Source organism: Macrobrachium rosenbergii, chromosome 53 (assembly GCF_040412425.1).
Source record: "Macrobrachium rosenbergii isolate ZJJX-2024 chromosome 53, ASM4041242v1, whole genome shotgun sequence".
NCBI lineage: Eukaryota > Metazoa > Arthropoda > Malacostraca > Decapoda > Palaemonidae > Macrobrachium > Macrobrachium rosenbergii.
This window is the reverse complement of record NC_089793.1, coordinates 29332824-29340323: the sequence shown is the minus strand read 5'-3', so window position 1 is coordinate 29340323 and position 7500 is coordinate 29332824.

Sequence of the window (7500 nt, the reverse complement as noted above, 5' to 3'; positions counted from 1 at the left end):
TCTCTCTCTCTCTCTCTCTCTCTGTATATATATATATATATATATATATATATATATATATATATATATATATATATTTATATATATACATATATATTTATATATATATACATATGACTAATAACCTAGCGCTGCCTGGGAACTCTGAATGACACCAAACAAACTCTCTCTCTGCCCAACATTTTGACATTTATATTTCACCCATTCTCACTCACCCCATTCATATCAGGACTGGAACTTGGACTTACAGGGCATCGAGAGTGTCACTATGTTATTTTTACAGGTCATCCCCTTCCCACCCCCACCCTTTTTTGGTGCAAGTGATGTCTTACCCCCACAGTATTCTTTTCCAGATAGTAAGTCATATGTATAAAGAATTGAGGCATGATAAAACCCAAGGTTTATTTAATAAGTCTACGAGCAGAACTATCCCGGTTTTCAGGGAAGTCCTTCCCACCCCACCCCTTTGGTGACCTTTGTTAGTGATGTGATGTCTTACCTCAAATATTCTTTTTCCAGATAAAGTTATATATATCGCAAATTTGGTTGAAATTGTAATGCTTGTTTCAGAGTTGTGCTGGAACATCCACACTCACGCACGTAATATATATATATATATATATATATATATATATATATATATATATATATATATATATATACACATATATACACACACACATATACACACATATATATATATATATATATATATATAAATATATATGTAAATATCTATATGTATGTCTGTGTTTTATATATCCCTATATCTATATATATATCTATATGTATCTGTATTTATATACCCCTATATCTATATATATATGTATATATATATATATATATATATATATATATATATATATATATATCATAGTTTTGTCTGGTTTAACCTCAAATACGATATTTGTATTGAAAATTGTGTTGGGAGGATTATACATTGCCTAATTTCTGCCGAATATTGGTCTGTGCAATGCTTATAATTCGTGTGTAGATTATTATTTGATAATTATACTGTAATGTTTCGTAAGGTTTACGTTTGTTGTATTGTGAGTTATTCAATCAGAAATTGAGTTTTTAAGATAACTGTTCATTCGAGGAAAGCATGATTTATAAAAGCAATTGGTTGTTATAGCTTGGTTCTTCAGATTTTGTTCATGTTATCAGAACTGTTCTTCTGACCAAATTCGACTACTGTATACATGATTATCATTTCATTATTCTTTCTTTTCGTGCGCCGGTTATTTCATGTTTTATGGGTACATTTTTACTTCGGTATAAATGGCCAGGTTAAACTTTTTAGAATTCTTTTTCTTGAATTTTTTTTTTACCGGCTTTCGCGGTGAGGTAAACTGCCACCAAGCATTTCGATTATCACCGGACGCTTTCTCTTCTTATCCAAAGCAAATTCGGGATAATCCTCTTGGAATTACTGTGGATTACGCAGATGATCTGCTGCTTTAGGGCCAATGACGTTTTTGTCCCTTCCATGCATTGTGGAAGTAAAAGTGAATTGCCCGCACTGAAGTAAATACCTCTGTACTATGCAAGGTTTTTGAGATTTTAACTAACCAGAACGCCATCTTTGTATTTTTCACGGTTTCTTTTTGTCTGTGTTCTTGGTTAGGTTTTAATGTCGTTTGAAGATATCGAATTTTGTTCGCTGTTATAAGGCGTATATTATCCTTTCATTCCAAAGGAATCTGTTACGTTCTGAATAACCGTGGATGTTTAACAAAAGGTACTACTTTTGCTCCCAAGGTCACTCCAATTCGATTTAGAGCATTTTCGGTGTTGAACGTTGATCTATGAGGAGCAATCTCTTCCTCCTCCTCCTCCTCCGCGTGTCCACCTTCTCCCCCTCCACCTCCTCTTCCTCATCTTCCTCCCCCTCCTTCACCTCCTCCTCCTCCTCATGTCCACCTTCTCCCCCTCCACCTCCTCTTCCTCTTCTTCCTCTCCCTCCTTCACCTCCTCCTCCTCCTCCCACACCTTTGGCATTTTTGATAGATTGCGGCGAACGTCTTTCTCGGAATTCTCCGGGCAAGCTTGACACCAAGTCTCAACTGGAGCGATATTAAATTCGGCCCTCCCTCACGGTGGCGCATGCGCGCCTGCGTCTCCTGTTTTAACAGGAGGACGCCAGAATGTTATTCAAGATAATGGAGTCGCATCTATGTACCTTCCTAGAAGCATTGGTGGATTACCCTGCGAGGAAAATTGCGGGGTTCCTCCTCCTCCCTCTCCCGCCGCCCTGGCGTGATATGCCGGCTTGATGGAAGAAGGAGGCCGTCTGCAGTTGAGCAACCTTTTGTGGTTGAAAGGTGAATGAATAAGGATTCTGTGCTTTTTACTTCTTACCTGACTACTGTGTAATTGTGTGCTTGTGTGTGTGTGTATATATATATATATATATATATATATATATATATATATATATATATACATATATATATATATATATATATATATATAATGTATAAATGTATGATGTACCAGTGCTGTTACTGAATAATGAGACTGCTGAAACCTCGGTTGGATGAAGAAAAGATTACATGTTAATTCCCTCCCTTTTCGTAATATTCCCTTGCTGGAAGTGCTCTCTGCTACATTGCACTATTGCACCGATCGCAGTAGGGCAAGAAATCTACTTCCGTCGGATGTCTCAGAAGCCCTCCTGTTTTCGTGTTCACTTCTGAAACAGACCCGGAACGGTCTCCCTTGATTGCAGACTTGATTTTAGGGAAAAGGAGAAAGTACCGCATTTTTGGTAAGGTGCACCTCATTGGGTATCTTACAAAACAGCGCCAGATGTTGATCCCGGATTACATAATAATAGTAATTATGACGTAGACTTCCGAAGTTATCATGCTTGTTTTTTATTCATAGACGAGCTTGTTGGCGTGCGCTACGCCCGCTGGAACTCAGCGCTGCTATCTCCCCTACCCTCCCGGACCCCTACCTACCCCGCCCCCACCTGGAGCGGACAAACAGGTTTGCAGGAAGAGGGTGGATGTCTCCCCCACCCTCCCGTTCCCCGACCTACCTTGCCTCCAGGCGGGGCGGACAAACCGGTTTGCAGGGGGGTGGGTGGCTGTGTCATGTCTCCCCTACTATCACCCAGGGGAGGACAAACAAGATCCACTCGCTTTTTCGTATTATAGATGACTGAGAACATCGCTATCGCAATCTTGCCTGTGTCCCTGGAACCCCTACCATTTTACTGAGAGACCAGGGTGTCGCTGCTCAGTACCTGGATGCTTTTCATTTATTCACGCGGGAAAAGTCTTCCTATTACTGTCCTTGATTCTCGTTCGTTTAACAGGTGCTTTAACACTATTGTGAAGCGCCTTGCACTAATGCTTTATTTCACGACTGCTTTTATGATGTGTAGTCATGGTTGTCTGATTGTTGGATTGTCTTTTTCTCCTGGAAATTTTTTTTTTTTGTGGATTTTCTGCATTTTATCGACACCTTTTCGGAATGGTGCAGTGTATGTAAGGGTTTCGACGCGCTGCTGAACAGCATGTATATATACACATGTACACACACACACACACATATATATATATATATATCCCTTATGAACGGGAGTGGCTGGTGATCATAAAAAAAGTATTTGTGTTTAAGTGAGCTTCTATATTTGTGTGTTTATATTGGTAATTACGATATACCCTACATATGTTAAAAGTGATTAGGAGAACGAAACATTTGTAATCCTTTGTAATTCTCCTTTGGTGGCATAGATGAATATTTTCCGGAAATGAAAAATAAACATTTTTTATCCATAAAAGAAGAATATTTTATTAATTTTTTTTACTGGACAATCAATAGCCACTATGAAATGGTTTTGTTCATGTAAAAATTGCAGTGCTGACACAAAGTAAGAGAACTGATTCGAGAAAGAATCACCATAGCTTTGTCTTCCAGAGTTGCTCATGCTTAGAGAAGTGCATAAGTATACCTTAGTTTACCCAGACCACTGAGCTGATTAACAGCTCTCCTATGGCTGGCCCGAAGGATTAGAGTTTATTTTAAGTGGCTAAGAACCAACTGGTTACCTAGCAACGGGACCTACATAAAAAATGGTTAATAAATGACAAAATGTTCGTCAACGACAGTTCTTTTTACCCAGTAATTATCTGCAGAAAAATGGTATCGCTAATTTTTTCCTATTTTCCTCGCTTCATTATTTTCCCATTTTTTCCTTCACTTCATTTTCATTCCTCACTCTGAGTATATTCCCTTTCCTCCTCCAGCGTCCCTGCTCTCCTCATTATTTTTCCTTTTTTCTTTTTTTTCCCTTATGTCATCATGCATCTTCCCACTTCATTTTCCTTCTCACTTCATTGTCCTTCCCCACTCCGAATATATTCCCTTTCTTCCTCCCCGGCGTCCCTGCTCCTTATTATTTTTTCCTTTTTTTTTTTTCCTCGCGTCATCACGCATCCTCCCACTTCATTTTCCTTCCACTTCATTTTCTTTCCCACTTCATTTTCCTTCCACACTCCGAATATAGTCCCTTTCCTCCTCCCCGGCGTCCTTGCTCTCATTATTTTTCATTTTTTCTCTTTTTTTCCTCTTATGTCATAACGCATCTTCCCCCTACATTCTCCTTCCCCACTCCGAATATATTCCCTTTCCTCCTCCCCGGCGTCCCTGCTCTCCTCATGATTTTCCTTTTTTTTTTTTTTCCTCGCGTCATCACGCATCCTCCCACTTCATTTTCGTTCCCCTTCATTTTCCTTCCCACTTCATTGTCCTTCCCCACTCCGAATATATTCCCTTTCTTCCTCCCCGGCGTCTCTGCTCTCCTTATTATTTTCCTTTTTTTTTTCCTCGCGTCATCACGCATCCTCCCACTTCATTTTCCTTCCCCTTCATTTTCCTTCCCACTTCATTGTCCTTCCCACTTCATTTTCCTTCTCACTTCATTTTCCTTCTCACTTCATTTTCCTTCCCACTTCATTTTCCTTCCCCACTCCGAATATATTCCCTTTCCTCCTCCCCGGCGTCCCTGCTCTTCTTTCACTCTCTCCGAGAACGCCTCATTTGTGGAGGGAAGGAATCTGCCTCTTTTGCCTCTATTTCCATAACAATAGAGGGGAATTGTATGCAGTGCCGACTCGTATGCCAGCTCTGAGCTTGTTATCTTCAAACCCACGAATATAACAGCTCTTTGTAACGAAGGAGGCAGCTTCTGAGGAAGGCATCGTCTCTCTCTCTCTCTCTCTCTCTCTCTCTCTCTCTCTCATTGCCTCCTTTCCTCCTACTACTCTCCGCCTCCTTTCCTCCAACTACTCTCCGCCTCCTTTCCTCCTACTCTTCTCATTTCCTCCTACTCCTCCTCCTCCTCCTCCTCCTCCTTACTCATCTTTTTACAACTCTCTCTCTCTCTCCTTAATAGTCAGCGTAGGCCGAGAAAGGGAGAAACGATGGAGAGTTTTTTTCCTCTCTCATTATTAGATCTTAAGGCAATTACTTATGGAGTTTTTTTTTTTTTTACTTTTTTTTAGTGAATATGGAGCTCACATGAAACCTCAACATAAGGAAACAAAAACAAAAGTTGGTGTACAACAAAAAGAAACAAAAACAAAAGATTTTGTTGAGTCATTATTTTATAAAAGTATGAATAGAGATATTGAGAAGAAATAATAAGGAAACAGGGAGGTCAGCCTCCCGAAATGATAATGAATAATGACGGGAAGAAGAGAAAAACAGAATGATAATGTATAAGGATTAGGAAGAAAAAAATAACGGGGGAGTCTTAAGAGATATCGCAAATGATTGATGATTGATTTTTTTTATTGGGTTCAAGTGTGAAGATGATTGATGAGTCTATCCAAAGAAAAAAAGGAAAGAAAATGTAAGGGGAGTTGGTCTTTAAGAACTCGAGGGCGAGAACGAGGTAAAATAAATGTTGCGTACTAGGTGTATTTCATGGCTGCCTTCTTTGGATAATTATAAAAAAGGAAAGAAGAGAGTTTCAGATTTCGGGGTTAAAACCTTTGCACTGGCTTTTATGATTTCTTTTTCACAATTTATGTTTGTATATATATATATATATATATATATATATATATATATATATATATATATATATATATATAAATACATATAATATATATATATATATATATATATATATATATATATATATATAAATACATATGTACGTATATATTTATAAATGATATATATATACATATATTATTTATATATATATATATATATATATATATATATATATATATATATATATAGATCTAGACATGATTATAATCACTTTATTAATGGGTGTGATATCTGTCTATCTATCATCTATCTATCTATTATCTATCTATATATATATATATATATATATATATATATATATATATATATATATATATATGTGTATGTATGTATGTGTATGTGTGTATTTATCAGAAAGTTCATCTGATAGCTTTATAGATTTATTTCATTATTATTATTATTTATTATTATTTAGTGACAATAAGCGCCGTGCAGTATATGACGACATTTAATCTGATCTCCCTTTGCTTAGCTGTCAGTAATCTCCCTGTTGTTAAGAACAGTCTGTCATTCTCGGTTATGCCGTCTGTGCTTAGGTAACTGATGTGGTCTTGAAGTGTTTACCTGGATTCGAGATTTCGATGCGTAAGTATTTTTTCATTGAATGCAGGTATTTTGTGTTGCGGTATGTTGCGTATATATTAGTGGCACCGTATGGGGATGATGCGTAACTTGGCGTATACGCACTAGCACAGTAGATGGCTCTTCCATGCGTAAAGATTTTTTCAACGAATACAGGTATTCTGTGTCATGGTACGTTGCATATACTCGTACATTAGCTGGCACTCTATGGAGTCGATGCGCAGCTTGGCGTATACGCACCAGAGTAATATATGGCGCTTCCGTGCGTAAAGATTTTTTCATTGAATAAAGGTATTTTGTGTTAGGGTATGTTGCGTATACATTAGATGGCACTCTATGGAGGCAATGCGTAGCTTGGCGTATACACAATAGACGGCGCTTTCATGCATAAAATTTTTTTCTTTGAATGAAGGTATTTTACGTCACGGTATGTTGCGTACACATCAGATGGCACTCTACAAAGTCGAGGCCTAGCTTGGCGTATACGCACCAACTTTAGTATTCCGAACGGGACACCACCAGCGTCGTATCTTTTCCCTCCCTCTCTTTCTCTCTCTTGTGTTGTCACTTTTCCCGTCGGGGTTAATGATGACTTGTTGTGAGGCACGCATAACGCTAGTCATGTTTTAAAAGCAAACGCAACATTCATATGCAAATAGAGACTCGTGTATCGCTATGCGTCTGCTAAGGACGGCGGTGAATAGAGCGCCCAAGCAACAGGTCTCTAATAAAGCAGTTTTTGCATAATGGACGTACAAAGGAGTATTAATCCCCGGCCCGGGCATTGTTGCTCCCTTGTTCGCCGATGAAGCCCCCTTTTTCTCTTCCTCTTTTTGTTGAACA